The following is a 23,285-nucleotide window of genomic DNA, read 5'->3' on the forward strand; positions in this document are numbered from 1 at the left end:
CAGTCTAATTCTGGCAGGCACCAGTCATAATTCATGACTAACAAATGATATAATTTCCAACCTCCCTTTGTGGTTTAAAGCTATAAAAACAGCCAGAATTTTGCAAAGCCTCACAGCATTCGTGCAATTGCTTGAATCTGTGTTTTCCAAGATTACATTCCTAATTAGCCCCAAGCAAATGTCATTTTTTTTTTTTTTTTGGTGTCCACTAGGTTGATTTTATTCCGTCAACAGATAAGACATTTAATTTCTTCAAGTCTCAGGCTTCCCAACTGTTATGGTTTGAATCTGAAATGTCCCCCCAGGCTTATGTTTTGAATGTTGTTTCCCAAGCTAGTGGCTCTGTTTCGGGAGGTAGGTCCCAAATGGCAGACGTAGGCCAGTAGAAGGCCTTGAAGGTTTCTGCCTGGCCTCTGCTTCCTGCTGTGTGCTGTGAGTGGCCTTTGCTACACAATCCTCCACCATATTCTCAGCTGCTCTGCCATGCCTTCCCTGATAGCATGGTCAGACACCCTCTGAAACAGAAAGCCAAAATCAATCTTTCCTCCCTTAATTTGTTCCCACAAAGTATTTTGGTGGCAGTGACACAGGAGTAACTAACACAGAAAAGGAATGCTAGAAAGGCGAGGTCATTGCTGTGGCTAGTCCTGAACCTGTGGGGCTTCTGCCTTTGAGACTGCTTGGTGTGAGGACTGTGGAAGAATAGAGATGCAGGTTACAGATTCTGTAAGTCTAGCTTAAGGAAAATTCTGGTAGGAGTTTGGGAAAAGTCATTTATGCCACATTCTGACAGAGAATGTGCCCATGTCCTAAAATTTTGAGTGAGGCTGAATTCAAAATTAATGGACTAATTAATTTGATGAAGGAAATGTCTAAACGGTATGGTTATTGCTTGTTGTTTTAGCCGGGTTTACAGTGAGCCTTGGAAGCAAGAAAAGCAAAGCAGAAAGACTTAAAAAGAATGTGCTGCTTGGCCAGAAAAGGAGTGTAAGAGTGTTTAAAGCTGTGGGCCAACAGACACAGGTATTGAAGAGATTAACATTTGTTACAGCTGAATATGAAAAGCTCTCCACAGTGAGTCTCAACACTTGATCCTTAGCGGGTGGCACTGTTTGAGGAAGCTGTGGAAATTTTAAGATGAAAAGCACGGCTGGTACTGGTGGTGGTGGGTCACAGAGGCAGGACCTTTGAGGGTTATAGTCTGACTTGCCCCTTCTGGTGGAACCTCTGATCCATAAATATGTGAACAAGTTGTACCACAATCGCTTGCCACCGTGGATTGAGCCATTCCAGTCACCCTTCATCACTGTACCCTCTAGATTGTGAGCCACAGTAAACCTCTCCTGCCTTCTTGTTAGTTGTTTCTATGACAGCAGCAAGAAAAGTAATTCATCGCCATTTAAAGAAAAGCCCAAATGATTTGCACTAGGACAATAAGAACGATGGTTTGAGAGCACCTCAGGAATTGGCAAGGCCCCTCCCACATCTAGTTCCAGGGTATAAAACTTAAACTCACTTAAAAGACTCTCCTTTGAAAAGGGAGTCTTCTAAGCCACCCTGTTAGAAAAGGGCCACATAGAGAAGTGTTTGCCTGGGTGCAGTCACACAGTCAGAGGCGAATGCAGCTGTGATCCAAAAGGACCCACTATTGCTGATATCAGCGGCGAAACTTTACCATCCACAGGGTGCAAGTTTTTCATGCATGCATAATTCAAGAATTACAGGGTTAAAAAGGCGTCCACCAAGACTTCTGAGAAAAGCCTGGGTGGAAGATGAGGCAGTGTGCACAGAGTCATGTTCCCTGCAAGGAGCTTCTCCGAGGCCAATGCATGAAGCTGTGGGGGTAAAGCCTAAGTTGCAGTGGAGAGCCAGGATGTCGGCAATACCAGAAATGAGAAATGTCTGCTGGCAGCTGTACCCATGGACTGGAGCTGGGCTGTGTGAGCTTCAAATGACAAGGCTATAGGCGCAGGGCTCCAAACCCACTGTGACATCATGACATCATGTGCCTGGATGCTGGGCCTGGAGCTATTAGATTTAATATTTGCACTGCTAGATTTCAGTCTATTTGTATCCCTGTTTTATCCCATCTGAAAAAACAAACAAACAAACAAACAAAAAAAACCTTCCCAATGTCTTAGGGAGTTGAAAAGCTGATAAATATTCCCACTCTTTACCTTGCCTTATCTGAAACCGTCCTTAGTCCAGGGCTCCGTGCTTGTACTAACACTTTACCACCCAGTGCTCCACATCAACATATCAGCATGCCTTTACTTGTTGAAGGAATTCTTGCCCAGGAAGACTAACTATATGTATCATGAACTTCATGAAAAATCTGTTTATCTACATGATAGATTGCCTAGCTAGACCCATCAGGATAGTGACTGATTTCTTAGCTTTCCAAGTATCTATTTACTTCTCAGTCTACTTCAAAACTGGCCGTGTTATATGCACTATGCCTGAACCATGTAGTCACAATTTTTTCTCAGCTTCAATGGGCAATCTCCCATCCATGCATGAAAAGAACTACTGTAATACACCCTTAAAATTTTACAGATAATCAGACCCTGCTCTGCCACCTACCCTTGGAGACAGTCCTAAAACTGTCCGTCATGGAGTTGCTATGGTGCAAGGCTTTGTTTAGCCACAAGGGCTCGGCTTGATCCCCAAGTTCATCTGATGAACTTCTTTTAATGTCACCCTCTATGGTGCAACATAGGAATGGCTGTTGTGCGTAACCTGGGCCTCTCTGGACTGTCCTCGGGAAGGCACTGAGACTCTTCTATAAATAACTAGACCTGTCTCCAAATTGGCCCTCCAAGCCCTGAGCATCTCCAGTCTAAAAATCTGAAATCACAAATGCTGCAAAATCTTAAACTGTTGAGTACCAGCTTGACGCTGCAGGTTGAATATTGTAAACTTGACTTCATGCGATGAGCTATAGACAAAACACAGGTACACCAAAAATATACAAAAATCACATTCAGATTATATGTAGAAGGTATTTATGAAGCTTACGTGAAGTTCATGTTTAGACTCGGGCCATCTCCCCAAGATTTCACATTATATATATATATATATATATATGCAAATATTCCAATGTTTTAAAAAATCCCAAATCCGATTTCTAGTTTTAAACTTTTCAGATAAGGGTTCCAGAGCCCAAAGCACATATACAGCACCATTTGGGAGAGGTGATGGGGGCAGGGACACATGGTACTTATTGCTTAGATAAGGCCTAGGCACTGAGCCGGGGCAAGGGAAGGGAACCCAGCCTGGCTTTATATAGAGATCCAGGAGCTGGGGGAAAGAGAGGTCTAGTATTCTTAGACCCAAGACAATTCCTCTTGTTTTTCAGCTTTGGAGGGTCACATGTTTCTATCCATACCCTCGCTTCTCCCATCAGACCTGTCCTCAGAAGTCCTTGATGGGCTGGGTCCTCTGTCTGGGAAAATGGAACAGCTATGCCATGCATAGCTATGCATATCCTCCATGAGGGATAAAACACCTCCAAGCTCAGAGAGCACTGGGAGAACTCCAGGTCCAAGCTACTTCTTCAGATTTTGGTGTCAGAAATACTTCATGCCATATAATTTTATTTCCATTCCTCTACTTGGGGCTCAAGGACTATCGAGCAAGAAATGATTAATGAATTCCTTAGAATGTTCCCATAACAAACAGCAAACCATCGTTAACAGGTGGATGAGTATGAATGCTTTGTCATCCCTGAAACAGGACCATAGTCTTAGGTTTTTACTGCGCATGTTAGAAATTGCCAAAAGAGAAAGATGACTTGGCAATATTTATTTTTTCAACTTTTAAAAAAATATTTTCTTTATTATTTTTATGTGTATGAGTGTTCTGCCTGCATGTATGCACAGCACCCATGTTGTACAATGCCTGCAGAGGTCAGAAGAGGGCATCGGAGCCCCTGGAACTGCAGTTATGAACGGTTGTTAGCTGCATCAAACCCAGGTCCTCACTCATGCTCTTAACCACTGAGCCAACTCTCCAGCCTCTTATTTTCTCAAGTCTTGGGAAATGCTTTTTGTTGTTGATTTAGTTTTGGTTTTGGTTTTTTATTTAAGGGAAAACAAGCTACAGTCACTCCTTCTTCTAGAAACCTCAGGGAAGTTCAGTGGCGAACATCTGTCAAGACCCGGGACAAAAATACAAAATCATCTGTCTGGAGTAAGTGACAGAAATCCCCAAGTAACTGGAATGTCTTTGCAGGTCTGTTTACCTGCAACTGAACAGCTTCTCATAGCATGGTAGCCAGCATGTCCAGTCACCACTATATTGCACTGAAAGCATACCAAGCTAATCTTGATAGCACCTATTTAAAGGCTGTCCCACCCACTGTGCACATTGATTTATCTGTGCAGATGATGAATCTCTGAGCGGGGGTGTGGGGTGTGGGGGGGTGTGGGGGTGTCTGTGTCTAAGCCTGTCCCTCCTGTTCCCACAGATTCCCTGGTTGCAGGCTTGCTTTCAGATGGGAGGCGATCGTCAGCTGTTGCTTCCATTTCCATTAAACAAAGAAGAGCTGGGATGCGGCTCTGTAGAGCTCTTGACTAGCAAGCAGTTCGCCCTGGATTTAATCTCCAGCATCACATCAATGGGGAGTAGTATACATGCCTATAATCCCAGCACTCAGGAGATAGAGGCAAGAAAAACAGAAGTTCAAGGTCATCCTCAACTTCATAGCAAGTTCAAGGCCTGCCTGGGCTGCAAAGAGCTCTGACTCAGAACTGAATTCTCTTCTCATCCCGATCCATTCTGCCCCTGTAAGAGTGTCCTCATGGTTCATGGAAACATGAAGAGAAGGTTCAAGGCATTTCTCAATCAACTGACACCAGCATTCTGGGCCATAAAAACATGAAAGGCCTAGCAGTGTATGTGAAGAGGGAAGGTGGGTGGCATCTGAATTCCCCAGCGGCAGCGAGTCTCCTTGCTGCTTCTTGGTGCTCCTAGCACCCAGGCACAGCACTCAGTTGCCCTGCCCTCCCCTGCCCAACCTTTCTCCTTCTTTGATGAAATATTTATTGAGCAACTGCTTTCAGTAAGAGAGGCACTTTGACCTCCTGCACAGCTGGGTCTCCAGCTTGAGAGATAAGACAAGCACCCGTGAAATACTTAATAATTTCCAAGGCCAGAACAAGCAATTCAGAAACAATGGCAGCTGGAGGGTTCAAGGGAGAAGGAGAGCCACAAGGGCTGCCACACTTGGAAGAGGCTTTCTAGGGGATATTGAATGGGATGAACTTTAGGCAGAGTAAAAGCAGGGGGAGCATTCATACCAGGAGAGGCAACCCCCGCCCAAAAAAAGATAAGAAGATGGGGCTGGAGAGACGGCTCAGCAGTTAAGAGCACTGGTTGTTTTTGAAGAAGACCGGGGTTCGAATCCCAGCACCCACATGGCAGCTAACAACTGTCCATAACTCCAGTTCCAGGGGATCCAAAAGTCCCTTCTGTCCTCCGCAGGCATTGCACGACACAGGTGCACTTACCTACATACAAGCAATATACTCATACTCATAAAAATAGTAAATAAAATATTTTTTTTAAAAAGATAAGAAGAAAATGAACTCATACATTTTTTAAATATAATACAGCTTTTATTTATCTTTATTGCATATACTCACTGTGCATAGCTCTGGGTTTCTGAAGATAATTTCAAGTATATGTATGTCATGTGCTGATCATATTCACACCCTTTACCCTCCACTTCCTCTCCCTTCCTTTCTCCAGTTGCTTGTCTGCTTTCACGTCACACACCCACTCCCCACCCACCCCCACCCTCCACACAGACACACACAAGTATTTGTATTGGAGAAGCACTGGGATTATCTTCAGCCAAGGAGAACTCTGCTGGGACCTCACAGAGAGGTGAGTGCAGGAGAAGCAGGCTGATGGTTACTGGAGGGTCCTAACTTCACATTTCCCTCCAGCAGAAGCTATCAGTGGGTGTGCCATGCCAAAGCTGTTATTGGATTACTTGCTCCTGAACTGGAAACAAGGTAGGATATAATTAGGGTGAACACAAGCCCTTCATCTACTGAAGGAAGCAAGTCAAGGTATTCAAATTATGATGAAAGCAAGCCACCAAGATGAGAGTGGAGGTCAGCGGTAGGGTGCTTGCCTAGAGTGAGGACTTGGATTTGATCCCCAGCTCTGTAAAAACAATTACAACAAAGAAATTAACCTTATGATACAAATTTCTCTAAGCACATCGATTCAAGAAAGCACAATTCCCTACTTTCCCAAATTAAGTTACAACCAGTGAAACAGAAAAGTTCAGAAAGAGACCTACAGGTACATATCATTTAATGTGAGACCAAGGTGACATCATAGAGTGGTAAGACACCTACCTACAGGTATACATCATTTAATGTGAGACAAAGGTGACATCATAGAGTGGTGCAGAAGGATGGTCTTTTCAAAAAATAGGGCTGGGACAGCTGCATGCTGGTATTCTTTTGTGTGTGTGTGTGTGTGTGTGTGTGTGTGTGTGTGTGTGTGTGTGTTTGAGACAGGGTCTCCCTGTAGCCCCAGCTAGCCTGGAACTCACTATGTAGACTAGGCTGGCCTTGAACTCACAGAAATCCACCTGCCTCTGCCTCCCGAGTGCTGGGATTAAAGGCGTGAGCCGCCACGCCTGGCCTGCATACTGGTATTCTTAATCTTATACTCTCACACCACAAAAAAAAAAACCCAATTAATTCTAGGTAGATTGTATGCCTACAAGATTGGATAGGGTGTCTAATCTTGAAACAGGGAAAATCTTATAAAATTATTCAAAAGGACATTGACTCTTGTGACGACTCATCTTGATTGTTGATTTGACATGCCTGGGAAGAACGTCAACTTAAGAATTTTCTCCATCACATTGGCCTGTGGGCATGTCTGTAATACATTTTCTTGATTGTTCATTAGTGTAGGAGGGCCCAGCCCATTGGAGTAAGTGCCATCCCTAGGCAGGTGGGCCTGTGCTGTATAAAAAAGGTAGCTGAGGGCTGGAGAGATGGCTCAGTGGTTAAGAACACTGGTTGTTCTTGCAGAAAACCTGGGTTCGAATCCCAGCACCCACATGGTAGCTAACAATTGTCCATAACTCCAGTTCCAGGGGATCCGATAGCCTCTTCTGTCTTCCGCGGGCATTGCAAGACATGGGTGCGCTTACCTATATGCAGGCAATACATTCAAACATATAAAATAAGAATAATAAATAAAAATAAAAATTTTTTAAAAAAGGTAGCTGAGCAAGCCACAGGGAGCAAGCCAGTAGGCAGCGTTCCTCTGTGGTCTCTGCTTCAGTTCCTGCCTTGAGCTCCAGCCCTGGCTCCCCTTGATAGATTATAACCTGTAAGGGGAAGTAAATCCTTTCCTCTTTGTATTATTTTTCTGTGATAAAACACTGGCCAAGGCAATTTATAGAAGCAAGAGTTTATTTGGCTTATGGTTCCAGGGAGCAAAGTCCATCATGGCAGGGAAGTATGGTGGCAGGGGTGGCCAGAGCAGAAAACCAAGCACTCACATCTTCAAGCAGGCACAGGAAGCAGAGAGAACAAAATTGGAAGTAGGGCAAGGCCTCCAGGAAGGCCACACCTCCTAAAGGTTCCATGAGCTCCACAAACAGTGCCACCTACTGACCAAGTGTTCAAGTCCTTGTGCCTATCAGGGCTGTTTAAGACTCAAACCATAACTCACTCCCCAACAGAGAAGCAAACAAAGTTAACTCTAAAAAAGAGTTTGATAAGCAAAACAAATTGAAATGAAGGCTGTTCAGTCATTAAAGGCAGAGATGACTCAGTGGTTAAGAGCACTGGCTGCTCTTACAGAGGACCCAGGTTCAGTTCCCAGCACTCACATGTCAGCTAACAACCATCTGTAACTCCAGTTCCAGGGAATCTAACCCCCTCTTCTGGCCTCCATGGGCATTGCATAACACTGATACAGCTTACATACAGGCAGACAAAACACTCATACATTTAAAATAAAAATAAATAAATCAAAAAAAAATTTTAAGAGAATGAATGGGAACCCAGAGACAGGAATGTTTTCCATGCTATCAGTCAGTTCAGACTGATAACATAACACAATAGACTATGTGGTTTAAACAGCAGAAAATCATCCCTCACAGTTCTGAAGGCTGGGAAGTCCAAGATGCCTAGAGATTCGTGTCTCATGAGGGCTCACTTCTTGTCTATAGGTTGCATTTTGTTCACTGCAATCTCACATGGTGGAAAGCACAGACCTCTGGGTGTTTCTAATAAGGGGACTGACCTCATTCAAGAAGGTCCCATTGTCTGAACCTTTCAAAGGTTCCACCTCCAAATTCTATCACATAGGGGTTAAAATTTCAAGATATGAACTTGGGAAGGATAAATTCAGTTGGGATCTGATAGAGGAGCTGTATCTGATAAAGAAACAGAAAGAACTTCTTGAAATCACTAAGACTAAAGCAAGTGTCCCAACGGAACAATAAGAAAAAGGAATGAATTGGCAACTCATTAAGAGAATAACAAGCATCCAATTAGCATAGAAGGAGTTATGCAAACTCATTAGCAATCAAAGAAAGTGCAAACTGGAATGAGAATGAGATACTATTCCACATCCCTCCTTTGGAATGACTAGAATGCAAAGTTTGATGATATCTCCTGCTTAAAAGAATGTGGAGCAACTGGAAATCACATACAGTACTAGAAGGTGAGTACATTTATATTGTTTGTTTTTATTTTTTGCACCTTTTTTTTTTTTTTTTGGTCTTTTTGAGACAGAGTCTCCCTGTAGCCCCAGCTGGCCTGCAACTCACTATGTAGACCAGGCTGGCCTTGAACTCACAGAGATCCGCCTGCCTCTGCCTCCTGAGTGCTTGGATTAAAGGCATATACCACCACGCCTGGCTATTTTTTCACTTTTTATTCTTAGATTTTTAAAGTAATTTTTCTTCTGCTTTATTTCTATTTTTTCTTAAGTGTCCAACCTATGTTTTACTGAGTTGGATTTTAGAGTTACATTGGACTTATACTAATGGTTTTGTGCAAGGAGAGAGAGGGTTCCAGTTTGTTCTTCTAAAGGCTTATATCCAGATTTCTCAGCACCATTTTTTGAAGATGTTGTCCTTTCTCTAATGCATATTTTTGGTATCTGTCAAAAATCAGGAGGTTGTAACTATATGGACATACTTTTTGAAAGTCAACCTTAACTGGGCAAAATTTTCTACAGTTATAGAAATTTGAAGTTGAAATACAGCATTGATTATGCACTTATTTTCTTTTACAAAAGGGTTTATGTTTAACATTTACTACTCCAGAAATAAGTCTCTTAGGTACTCTTGCATGCTCCAATTTAGGCAGTATTATTAATATATTTTATCATTCTTTGAGAATTTCATTCATGTATACAATGAATTTTATCATATTCACTCCTTCCTCCTCTTTCCAACTCCTCCTGGATTTCACACACATCCCCTTCCCACTTTCATGACCCTTTTTTTATAATGCACCAACTCCAAGTAATGGTGCATATATATGTACACGGGTGTGCCTGTGTGGAGCATGGGCACCCTATCAGGAGTCATAATACCCTTAAAGAAAACTGATTCTCACTCTCCCAGAAGGCAACAACTGTCAACAGCTCCCCAGCTAGTGGAGGAGGTGATGAGGGATAGGACCTTGTGTGTCCCTTTCCTGTTCATGCTAGAATGCTGATTAGTTTGATCTTGTGTAGATCTTGAGCATGCAATCACAGCTGCTGTGAGTTTGAGTTCAGCAGTCCTGTTGTGTCCAGAATACACTGTTTCAAATAAGTCCTCCCCTCTCCCATGATGGCCCTTGGGTTTAGGGGAAGATGAAGTATGGTATGGATAGCCATTTATGGTTGAACACCCTACAGACACTTGTTCTCTGCACTTTGACTAGCTGTAAGTCTCTACTAATTGCTGTCCATGGCAAAAAGAAGATGTCTGATGAGACAGAGAGCTTCACTATCTATGAATTTCGAGACACCTATTTGGACGGCAGTTTGATCCTACATCCACTTAGTAAAATAGCAGTAGTAGTAGGTTCTCCCGCAGGACTTGTGCTCGAAGCCTTGGGATCTTGGTCAGATTTACTTTACCAGGCATGAGTTTCCTCCTGTGGAGCTGGTCTTAAATCCAATCAGAAAGTGGTTGGTTACCCTCATAACATTCATGCCACCATTTACCCATGGGCATATCTTGCCAGGCCAGTCACTATTATAGCTCATAGGAGTCACAGCTGGATAAACCGATGATTACTTTTTTCATCCAGCAGCCTACATAACAGCTTCTCTTACTATAAAAGCTATGCCAGCATGGAGGTAGCATCCAGGTCAGCATCAGCTAGATTCCCCATGTCCTATGACAAAAAGTGTATGTTGTCTTTGGCAATAGGGTTTGTCCATCAAGTTCTGGCAGAGAAACAAGAGCAATGGCAAAGGTTATGTGGTTTGGGGGTTCTCTGGGACCTCACTGACCAACAACTCAAAGGGAAGCATCCCACACCTATATTGGGCTTTTGGTTTGACAGCCAATGGCTTCTCAGAGAAGCTTCATCCTCCATTCTGTGGGCTGAGTCTTCACAAAACTGACAGTTTCATTGTACAGAAGTCTTTCCATTTCATGAGATCCCATTTGTTGATTGTTGATTTTATTTGCTATGTAACTGAAGTTCTATCAGAAAATCATTACATATACCTGTATGTTGATGTAATCCTACCCATTTTTTCCTCTACAAATTTTAGAGTATCAGGTCTTATGTTGAGGTCCTTGATCCATTTAGAGTTAAGCTTTGTGCAAGGTGAGAAATAGTGATCTAGTCTGTCCTTCTGAAGTTTTATATCCAAATTTCTCAGCATCATTTTTTGAAGATGCTGTGCTTTCTCCAATGCATATTTTTGGTGTCAAAAATCAGGAGGTTGTAACTACATAGACTTACATATGGGTCCTCTAGTCTACTCCATTTACTGATGTGTCTTTTTGTGCCAGTGCCATGTTGTTTTTATTACTATGGCTCAGTAGTATCATTTGAAATCTAGTGCAGTGCTACTGCCTGCTATATTACATTATATTGTGTTATATTATATTATTATAAGTGTACGAGTGTTTTGCCTGCACATATGTAAGTACACTACATGTGTGCACTGCCCATAGAGGCCAGAAGAGGACAGCAGACCCACTGGGACTGGAGTGACAATTTTTAGCTGCCATGTAGGTGCTAGCAGCTGAACCTGGGTCCTCTGAAAGAGTAGCTAGTACTCTTACCTGCTGAGCCATTTCTCCAGTCCCATGTCATAATTATTTTGTTTAGGATTGCTTTGGCTATCCTTAGCCGTTTCTATATAAGTTTTATGTTTTCTATATCTGTTAAGAATGACCCTGGAATTTTTCTTGTATTTGCATTAAATCTGTAGATTGCTCCCAAGAGCTGGAGTTAAAGGCATGTACCCCCACATTCACCCTGCTCACTCGTTCTTGATGGAAATTTTATTCATGTAGTCACTACCTTCCCACTTATACTTACTCAGCTTTGGGTGCCAAGTTCTGGAGTTCAGAGACTGAATTTAGTTGCTGAAAACGATTTCTCTGCATGGGCAACAATCCAGCTCAGATTCATAAATCAATGTATGTATGCTATGACTCAAGTTCAAACTTTGGCTAGTGTCTGTGACAGAGTAAGTCATCAGTAAATGTGGATCCTAATGAGGCTACTTTTAAATATCAACTAAAATCACCTGTGCTCAGACTGAAGCCTTGTAGTTTGTTATCATTTCTACTAAACACTAATGATAAAATAAGTGGCAAAAGTCTCAAACATGGTGCTGGAGAGATGACTCAGCAGTGAAGATCACTGTCTGTTCTTGCAGAGGACCCAGGTTCTGTTTTCAGCACCCACATGGCATCAAGCCACCATCCTTAAGTCCAGTTTTAGGGAATCTGATGCCCTCTTCTGGTCTCTCCAAGCATTGCACAACACAGGTGCATTTACATACATGCACACAAAACACTCAGACACATAAAAAAGTAAATAAATAAAATGTCTAAATATCAAATACATATGAGTTAAGCTGCTATACAGTCCTGAAATAGCCTTTAATTTGATCATTTTAAGAACTTAAAATTGTCTGATCAATGATACTAATCCTAACTGATTTTTGTCCTCATAAAATTACTCAGAGACACAATACCTACATACATTTATCCAAAACATTTTCTCAGGTGCAAGGAGAGAGAAGTAAAAACACTTATTATAGAAATAGAAGAGCTCATCAGATGCTAAAAGCTTTTGCAATGTGATGGTAATTAAGAACTCTGGAGCAGGAAAAGCCTGGAGATAGAAATGGGGACATGAACAGGAATCTTCCCCTGCCCCCTGTGGTTATCCAGGATAGATAGTTTTCCAAAGCTATCACACTCCTGTAACCTTTGCCCAGTATAGAAGTCTTTGTTTCCCAAGGCTTTCACATTTCTGTTACCTTTGCTGCCCTGTGTTGCCTTACTTAATTACCACGTATATGCTATATGCCTTTAGCTTGCATTCCTCACATACGAGTATAAAAACCCTCCAAAACTTGAACAAGGGGCTGACTCCTTTATGGAAGGATCTGTGGGTCAGACAGCTAGTGTAATATTAAACTCCTTTTCCTCGCCTGACTTTGGCTGTTGGTCTCTGATTACTCTGTAACACACTCTATGAGTTTCCAATTTCATTTGTAAAGTTTTCCTTTCAAAATATCAGGTGTTGACCTCTGCTTTTTAACCTGAGAGAAGAAGCTTTAAAAATAAAAAACAAAATGAACTTTTTAATGGTGGGTTTTTAGTGTTTTCTTAGCAGTTAATCATGCATCATATTTTTCTCTCCATCCTGGGTATTTTATCACTTAGAAAGTTCTTGATATGGAAATAGGACATGTAAGTTTACAGAACATTCTCTTCCAGAATGGCTGCTTCTATAAAACAGGGAAGATGGGAGGTCTGTGCAAAATGGGACCAGGAAGGAGAAATCTGACAAGAATTCACCCCAGCAGAACTTCATTTATGATAGACCATGATGACCGGTAAGTATGTGTGTTTGCAATGTTTGTGCAAGAGTTTTAATTTCGAGCCTGAGAGGGTGGGTTCAGACCTCCATCGGCGTAGCTGCTGGGAGTTCAGCAGACCACCAGAAAGTGCCAAGTTCTGGCCTCCCTCTGGCCTCCAACTACCAGAGGGCCTGAGAACCCAGGGGACAGCCTAACAGCCCCTGGATCCTGCCTCTACTTGGTGGTCCTTTTAATAAGATGATGCTATACAGCAGTCCCTTTTGCATGAAAAAACTATCATCATCATGATTTCTGCTGAGCCTTCACATCTCCCATTCATGATTCAAGGACTTTCTTCTCCCCTTAGAGACAAGAGTTATGCAATTTGGGAGGCTTTTAGATAGACCCACTGAAGGAGTACTCTAATTGCCTTACCCTGCATCCCTGTTCATCATGGAAGAAGCCAGAGGGGTCGGTGTCCCTATTCTCTATTGGCAATCTGGGTAACCTCTTCAGAGGATGGTGTGATAAGAACAGGAGGTAGAAATTGGCTAGGCAGTTCGGTAAAAAGGCTCCAAAACCTCTTCGAGGGGGAAATGTTAGAGTAGGAAAAGTCCCCATTTTTAAAAAAAAAAAAAAAAGAAGAAAGAGTACATGAAGTTATCAGAAAAAAGTGATGGGGAGATATGGGAGGAGTTGGGGGAGGGAATGAGCATGGATTTGATCAAAACACCTTATATGTATGTATGAAATTCTCAATAAAGTTTTTGTAAAAAAAAAAAAAAAAAAGTTTTAATTTCAATACAGCTTCCAAAACCATTATCACATCACACATCAAAGCATTTCCTACAGCCATTCATCTTTCTTGGTCTTCATTGTTTTTGCCTGCAGCTCAAAGCACAATCCTTTCCCTACAGCGTCCTATAGAAGATGAAAGAAAGTTTCCAGAAAGAACTCCAGCATCATGAGTTGAATTTCCTGCAAGGCTGACCAACTGATAAACACTTCAATGACTGTAGGGAATTTGGAATGTTGCAGATCCAGAGCCTATTCACAAATTATCTGGGGACATCTTAAACCCTGTAAATGGCCAAGCCTTGACTACCTCTGTTTCTGAATTAACATTCTTGTGACTAATAAAATGTATTAACTTAGCAGACCACCAGGTCTCACCAATCAAAAGGCCAAGACTGTCATCAAATAGCATCTGAGACCTACAGTAGAAACTCCTCTGCTTTGCTATGACCTGCCTACTGAATGTATCCACCAATGTATTTGAAAAGTGGCTTGATTTATGACTTGTCTTTGTTTTGTTACAATAAAAACATAATGTAACTGTTACCATGCCAGAACATGGAATTTGGGATAACCTGAATCTGTTCTCAGTCTATGGTCACTCATATTTGGCTCCAGAATAAACTATCTCTTATCCCCTTTGAGGCGAGTGTTGTGCTTTTGTATTGACAGTTATGGCACCCAATGTGAAACCCCAGGAATTACTGGCTTTTCATCAGAGGAGTCACCTGGATGGAGCAGGTACTGGCATGGGTCCATTGAGTTCAGCCATCTGGTAGGGTCTCCTTGGATGGATTGTGGTGAGTTCTTTCTGGGGCTCTCTTGGACCTATTTTGTGTTGACAAGAATAATCCACTCCTGCAGACCAAGAGCAACAGGACAGTGAAGAAACAAACCACCACCACCACCACCACCAAAGTCAGTAGCCACCACCATGCAGTTTGTGATCCAGCTCTGCAGTGTTACCCCCCCCCATGCTCCACTGAGCACACTGTGACTGGGTTTCTAACAAGGAAAGCTATTTTAAAGTAATTTTCCAAACCAGACTATGCAAAGAAGAGGGAGGAGAGAAGAGGGAACTGACTTGGGAAAAAAGCTGTGCTTGAGATTAAAATGGTTGCTATTGTTACTGACTCCTACCTTCCTGTCCAAAGTAGCTGGACATTACTCAGGGAATTCTGGGGATGGGGGTTCCTCAAGGTTAATGGCATTTGGTGGCCCCTGCCTTCCTCTCATCCATTCTACCCACATGCTCTTTTTCTCTCTGAAATAGACCCAAGGAAACCATTTCAATGGTTTTTCCAAGGCTTCATTTTTTAAAAATCCTGTCTCACCCTCAGAAGACTCTCCTTTCCTCTCCTCCCCTCCCCTCCCCTCCCCTCTCCTCTCCTTTCCTTTCCTACCTTGGACTCCGTTAATCCACATTTACCTGACGATGCTGACAGAAGCAAGCTTCTTTCCTCAAGATGTTACTGGTCTGGCTTTTCCAGCCAGGCCTCCATCCCTCTCCTTTCTGCTACCCTGCATGAGCAGCATGGTCATCTCCTCTTGGTACCTGAGCAAACATTATTCATGGGATTTCCTCAGCCCAGCTACTGAAGAAAGCTTGCAACTGGGGCCGGGATTTGCTCTCTCTAGAACCATGAGCCTTTAACATTCTTGTCAGACCACCCTTGGCATAGAAGGGCTTTTATAGTGTGTAGGGCTGGGCTGTTGACTGATTTTTTTTTTTAATGTGAATTTACAACTGAGCCTCTCATAAAGTATAAAGTTATAGGCAAGTTTATGGTACAGGGGAAAGAAAGAAAGAAGAGAAAGAAAAAAGAAGAGGGAAGGAGGTAAAGGGTGGGAAAAATTGAAGGTAATTGTTACAGTAAACCTGTGAGGTTACAAATTGCCTGAGCTGCTACCCACCTCACCCTAAAATGGATCACTGATTTTGCCAATGATCCCTCCAAATTATATGAATACCAGGAGGATCATCTGTAGTAGGTTTTGCTATTGGCTTTACATCTATGCAGCAAAGGTCATTGGCTATCACAGGATAGATTTCATAATGAGCTAGAGCAAAAGAAAGTGGAGCGCATTCAGTCAAGAGGACGCCAGCCTGACCTCCCTCCCCAGCACAGCCCTTGGGGGTCGGGACATCACTGACCGGCTGGAAGACTCCTGGCAGAGGGGCTCTAGCTGACCGTCCGCTCAATGGCTGGACAACTGCCAAAGAGAAGCTGCCGAATCACCGCTGTCCTTTGGGGAGTCTCAAAATGGAAAAAGGTGGCTTGAAGAAATTGTGTTTCATTGGATGTAAGGAGTTAGATTTATAAAACAATTAGCTCTGTAACGGGGAGCACAGAGCTAAGACATGGCGCCCCAAAGATGTTCCAAGGGGCTTAGTGGAAGTTTTGAGCCAGAGCCAATGGGTTATGTATGTCTCAGAGACCAGAGCACTTTGTGTCCATCATCATCCCTGTAGGATTGGGACCTTAGTCTGGAGTACAATAAGACCAGTGGTGTGGATGAAGAATTCTTAAGACTCAGTTTGAGGATCTTTGAGCATCAGTGAACTGTACCCCTAAGTCTGGGGTAAAATAAAGAGGATCTTTTTGAGCATGACAATGCCTTAATCCTTGGTGTTTCCCATCCAGGCAAACCAAGCATCCCTACACCATCCCTACAGCATCACTACAACAACTCTACAGCACCCCTACCTATAGCATCCCTACAGCATCCTTACAGCATCTCCAAATGGATGTGCACTGCTTGATTATTGATGAAAATTAGGAATACTTTCTTTTTAGGAATTATTTTATTTTTAATGATATATCTGTGTGTGGGTATGTGCATATGAGTGCATACGCCTGAAGAAGCCAGAGGTGTTGGATTCCCTGGAGCTGGAGTTACAGGTGGTTGTGAGCCACCCAACATGGGTGCTCAGAACCAAACTCGGGTCTTGTGCAAAAGCAGTTCATACTCTTCAACACCGAATCATCGCTCTAGCCCTATGCTTGGGGTTTTGAGAAATGTTCTTTCTAAAGCTCTTGATAAGCACCGTGTTGTCCTCAGAAGAGAGCAGACTTTATGGTGGCTGTGAGTCATTTGCCGCAACAGTAGTAGCTCTCAGCTAGTGGATTTGATGTAACAATTACTCTAAAGTTTTCCCCCTCTCCTGCCTTCCTTTCCTCCCTCACCTCTTCCTTTCTGTCCCCCTTCTTTCCTTTCTTGCTCTCCACCTTTAATTTAGCTATGACTAACTGCTAGCATAGTGAAGCTGCTTACAGTATACAAAGTATTTTTATCTGAAGTCCACTCATTTGGTTTTTTAAAAAGATTTTTTGTTCTTATTATACGTATGTGTCTGTGTGGGGATATGTGCATGTGAGTGCAGGTGCCCACGGAAGCCAGAGAAGCATGTTTTGTCATCTGGAGCTGAAGTTACAGGTAATTGTGAACCACCCAACATGGGTGCTGGGAATCGAACTCTGATCCTCTGCAAGAGCAGTATGTACCCCTAACCACTGTGCCATCTCTCCAGCTCCTAAACTCTTTTGATTTTATATTTTCAGTTTTCATACACTCCATTCCTAAAACCCTATCAACAGCTTCCTATTTTGATAGACCCCACTGAGGCAGGCTTCCTCCAAGCCCTAGTAAGGGTCAGGGTCAGGGGATCAATTCAGGAAGAGCCTCCAAAGTACCCTGTAATAGGTAAACAGAAAAAAGTCAAGCAGAGGATGCACTGCTAGGTGAAGTCAGGCTCAGCTTGATCCCTAGGGACCTCTGAAGAAGGCCTTATACATCTGGATTTATCACCTTTAAGCAAAGGAACTTCCTGCCTTGTACACCATGGACTATTCTTGAGGGAGGTGGGGTAGTTTAAGCATCCAGGCACTGCCATCTTTGTTTATGGACCTGTGGAAGTATAGCGCTCAGGGAAAATCACCTGAAGGTCACCAGTAGCCTTAGTTGGGAAGTAAGAGAGCTAACAATAGGCTAGATTGTTATACAAGTGCCCTGGGCTGGGGACACTCCAACAACCCTAGTATGGCTCTACATGCTCCCCGTGATCCACCCACCTTCATTCTCCTCCCTCACATCACGTCCTATCAACCTGATGAATTCCTTCTTAGTCCTCAAAACCCCATCCAGGTGTTAGTGACACGTTCTTTGATTGCTAGTCACCCAAATGTAAACTCTTTTACATTCTTGTTTTCACCTAGAACATCTGCCTAGAGTAAAGCTTGTCATTATCAGTTTAATGATTCTTTCCCCAAGAGTCAGCGGGCTTCCTGTTAGTAAGTTGGATCCTAGGGAACAGATATTAATACATCACTCCAAGACACTAATTATCCCCAGAGAGGCAGTGGGGGAGTGAGCCCACTCGCTATTACTAATGTGGCTCCAAATGACTCCCAGCCATCATAAGTCTGCATTCTTTATAGCATAACACATCGTGGGTCAAGAACTTTGTAAGGAGCATTTCTCAAAACCCCAAGCTTTCCTAATTTTCAGACAATCAGGTAGTGATCACATCCATTGTGGGGATGCTGTGGGGATGCTGGAGTTTCCACCAAAGACTAAAGCAATGTTATGGTCAAGAAGGCTCTCTCACTTGACCACACACTGAGATGTGCGGTTCACTGATGGCCAAAGCAGAAACACACTTAGCAAATAATTATGATCTTTGAAGAAGTTCTCTTTTCAACTTTATCAAGCAAGTTCACAGAGGTATTTTACAAGGCACATGGACCCAAAGAAAAGAAAAGAAAAGAAAAGAAAAGAAAAGAAAAGAAAAGAAAAGAAAAAGAGAGAGCGATCAATTCTACTACCGAGAGAGGATCCAGGTCAATGTTATGGATTTACACCCACCTGGAATTCACAGAAGAACAAAATTTGGGAGACATTGGTTGAAAGAAAAATCATACCAAGTATCAAAATAAGATAAATCGCTATATGTTTACAGTTCAATAGATGGAAAGTGTTCTAGGTCTTTACCAAAATCGATATCTTTGGCATCTTCCAGAAACTTCCGTGGGATTCCAGTACAGCTTTTAAAAAAACATTTGGAAAATGCTGTTCCTAAGAAGCTAAGTTTGGCAGCCAAAACCTCCACTTTCACTCATCAAAATTCCAATTGATTTTACTTGAACAAGCTGCTCTGTTCAATTCACACTGATTAACCTTTGCACAATTACTGGAAATGTGTGGTTCTGGGATATGGGTTTTAATTGTCTTCACAACACACTTGGAAGGTCACTAGGGAAACTGCACATACAGGGTTTCCTATAGGATATGCTGACAAAATAAAGACCCGGAGCAGCAGGTACTCAGGGATTGGGACTCTTCATCCAAAACTGGCCTCTTGGCCTCTCTTTCCGAAGTCTCTCACTGTTTTCTTTTTCTGTCAATATTTGTGTATATGTCAGTTATAACCCTGCCTCTCTGTACTTTTGTTTTTCTCTAGGGTTCTAACACAAAAATGAAGGTTCAGCCAAAACTCTGATATTTTTCATTCTCCTTCAGTTTGTAGAAAAAAATGTGACTTGGATGCAAAATTTATAGGAATGCCAAAAAACTCAATAATCAAGATAAATACTGTCTGAAGGCAATGCTTTTCAAAATCACAGTGAATGTGAATGGATTGTATGAATAAAATATCAAAATTTTAATGTCTCTGCCTTCGCAGGGTTCCGTTGTCATGAGTCGTCGTTGGTGCTTCTTGGAACCTTCTAGCATTGCTTCTGATTCCCAGAGAACACAGGTTGGGCCATGTGACTGGTTCTGGTCAGTGGGTCCAAACGGAAGTGACCACCGTCATGTCTGGATGGGAGGCATGTGTTATTTCAAGGCCTTCCCAAAATCTTTTTCTCTCATGCCAATGGACAGATTTCCAGACTAGCAACAGTGCACTACAAAAGCCCTAAATAGGTCAAGCAGAGCCTTCCTACAAACCCGCAATGGCCAGGTAGTCTAAGCAGGACATAAACCTGTGTGCTCCAAGTCACTTAGATTCTAGAAAGTGTTTGTTACTGCAGTTGGTCAAGACATTGGGGACTGATAAAAATTATAAACAAAGTTCTTAATAGTGGAGTTCACAGCTTTTCAGGTGAGAGAAACAAAGCTATCCCTAGCACCCAGTCTTAGAGCTGAAACCCCTTCTCAACTAAGAGCAGACTGTTTCTCCTGCCCTTCTGTGCTCTCCTGTAGATTTTATTCTTAAATCCAAGGGCTTTGTGGATGGACAAATATAGATTTGAAAACCTGTTTCACCTTTTATAAATACCTAGGATTTGGGACAGCTCATGAGAAAAAAACCTGCACTTGTCAGATCTATAAAATAAGGTTAGAAATATCCCCACACAGGGTTGCTATGACATGAAATTAGGTAGCACATGAAACACCTGGAACACAGCAATGAAGCATTTTAATCCAATTGTACTCAAACTGCATCTGACATGCTCAGTTAAACACATCTCCGCATCACCCTCTCTTTAGCAGGCCAGGACCAGAAGGCTGCGTTATGGCGGCATCCTGGGGTGGTTTTACCATAGAACCACCTTAACAACCCTGGGCTTTTCCCTTCCCATTCCTGGCCCAGGCCATTACTGCCTAAACAGTAGTTGGGTTTTCCCATGTATTAATTTACTTTCTTTGCCAAGATGACATTAGGAGACAGACTCACCACCAAATCAGTTTGTAACTCAAAAAAGTGAAAAAATTCAGTGCATCTCAGAAAGTGACCTTATCAGTCATAATGCACTCAAAACAGAAATAGATGTAATGCTACAGCCCAAAATCTGGTGTCCCCAAAATTCATAGCCTGAAACCCTTGTCTGAAATATGATGGTATGGGGAGGTGGGACCATGAGAGGGGATTAGAAATCCTCATTAAAAGGATCAGTCTCCTCTTAAAAGAGGCAGAGCTGGAGAGATGGCTCAGTGGTTGAGAGCATTGGCTGCTCTTGCACAGGACTGGGGTTTGAAACCTAGCACCCACATGGTGGCTAACAACCATCCATAACTCCAGTTCCAGGGAATCCACCCTCTTCTAATAGGCACTGCACAACATGGGTGCACTTACATGTAAGCAATACACTTGTGCACATAAAAAATAATATTTTCTTAAAAGAAGACTGAAACTGACTTCTACTTGGATTAGCCTTAAAGATCAGTAATACCCAAGATTAACACAGAAGGGTCCCCTCTGTGACCTGAAAGCAGAGGCAGGAGGTGACAGCTCAGGTCACATGTAAGTCCTCAAGGGGTAAGTCAGTGCCCAAGTCTGGCAGCCAGAGCCAGGCAGAGAAAGTGTCTCCCATCTTGGTGTCTATGAGGCATTTGAATGCCATGAACACAAGCAAACCATAAGAATTTTAGGTCAGCTGTTTTCCTTTCACAGAACAAGGTAAATGTCAGGAAGGCCTGGAAATGGGCAGAAAGCTCCCAAATCAGGGAAGGACAAGAGTAGATTCTGTCCTAAAGGGAAAGACACCACCATGGAACCTACAAGCCCTGCCCTTTCCCAGGGGACAGATGCTATGGAGAGGCAATCAGGAAGGAAGAAGACCTTCATCTGAGGACATGTGTGGCAGAACCCACACTGTCCCATCCATTACCCATCCTCCCATCTCTCCTTACCGTAGAGATTGGGGAGGGGAAATGGCATTGCTGCTCCTATTTCACATACAGGTGGCCATTGAGACACTTAGGTATTCATGGGGCTCCTTGAAGATGCAGAGGCTTGAAATGGCCATAGCATTTTATCATCTCACAGTTCTGGAGGCGGGAAGTCCAAGACCAAGATGCTGACCGGACCCTGCTTCCTGTGAAACCCAAGGAGGAGCTTTCCGTGCTCCTTTGCTTCCTTCTTCAACAGTCCTTGGCTTGCAGTAGCCGCTCTCAAAACCGCTGCCTCCAGGGCTGTGTTGTGTACCTTCTGTGTCTCCATGATTCAAGCCAGATGCCGGAGCTGCCGATAGGGTATCTGAGAAGATGCTCTAATAAAACTGTGCTGCGGGTGGGCTTCCTTTCTGCCTCCTGCAAAATAAATGCCACCTAGAATATAAATCTAATTACTGTGTCCAGCTGCCATCTTGCCACCATGAGGAAAATGAGATCGTGGAAACAGATACTGAGAATACAGGGAAAAGAGGTAGAACCAGAAAAAGCCTGAATGGGGGTGGCAGGAATGGCTTAGTGCTTAAGAGCACTGGCTGCTCTTGCAGAGGATCAGGGTTCAGTTTCCAGTACCCACATGGTGGCAAACAACCATTTGTAATTACAATTCCAGGGGATCCAATGCCTTCTTCTGGCCTCTGTGGGACATGGTACAAATATACATGTAGGCAAAATATTCATACAAATAAAATTAAAATAAATAAATGAACAAATATATAAAGAATTTTTAAATGAAAGAGGCTGAGTCTCCAAAGGTAATAGAATTTGCACATCACTGAGATTTCTAAATTTTTTTGTGTGTGTCCATATTATAAATTTCTTTCTTCCCTCTCACTTATATTGTTTTTAGTTGAGTTTCCTAATATCTGTAGCTGAGTTGAATCCTAAGTGATGCAAGTATCCTGGTTTCACCAAGGCAATATCCATGGGGTACTAAGCCACATTATAATGATACTTAACAAGCAAACAGCCTGACTCTTAATATTCATAAGGTCAAGAGAAGATCTGAACTGATGGGCATCTCTTCCTTCAGATTTCTCAGAGCTTTGCTCCTGAGCAGGAGTTTTGCTCATTCTTTATTGGAACAGTGCCTCCAGCCAGTAATGGGGAAATAGAAGTCAGGACCCACCCTTATCAGATAGGCCTTCTGATCTCTAGGCCTAGAATATCACACATCTCTCATCATTTGCAATGAGAAAATCAGGCCGCTTTTATCACTTCAAAATGCAAAGCACGCATACCCACATTCATTCACTATCTTGGGTAGAGGGTAAGAAGGGGTCTTGAGGGATCAGAGGAGTTCATGGCTCTGTAATCTTGTTTACATTATGAACAGTAACTTTTGTTTGCAAGATTAAGTCTTTAGACAAGACTGTGTCCATATTGTAAAAGCCATTCCTACAATGGGGTAAAAGAAGACAAGAACAGTGGGTATGGGTGGTGGCCAGGATGGCTGCCCTTCCCCACCTTAACACACTTTGAAACTGCCACCCCAGAGCTCCAGGCAACCAAGGTTCCATGACACAGTGACTGCACACCTTTAATCCCAGCACTCAGGAGCAGAGGCAGGCAAATTTCTATGAGACTGAAGGCAGCCTGGTTTCCATAGCGAGTTCCAGGCCAGCTAGGGCTACAGGAAGACCTTGCCTCAAAAATACAAAAAAAAAAAAAAAAAAGAGGCTTCAAACAGCATGTGACTTACTCTTCCCCCCAAAAAGCCATGCAAGGGAACAGCCTTTGACCCTCTTGTCTACATATCTTCTGTCAAAAGT

This window comes from Nannospalax galili, unplaced genomic scaffold (genome assembly GCF_000622305.1).
Source record: "Nannospalax galili isolate Female #2095 unplaced genomic scaffold, S.galili_v1.0 scaffold698, whole genome shotgun sequence".
NCBI lineage: Eukaryota > Metazoa > Chordata > Mammalia > Rodentia > Spalacidae > Nannospalax > Nannospalax galili.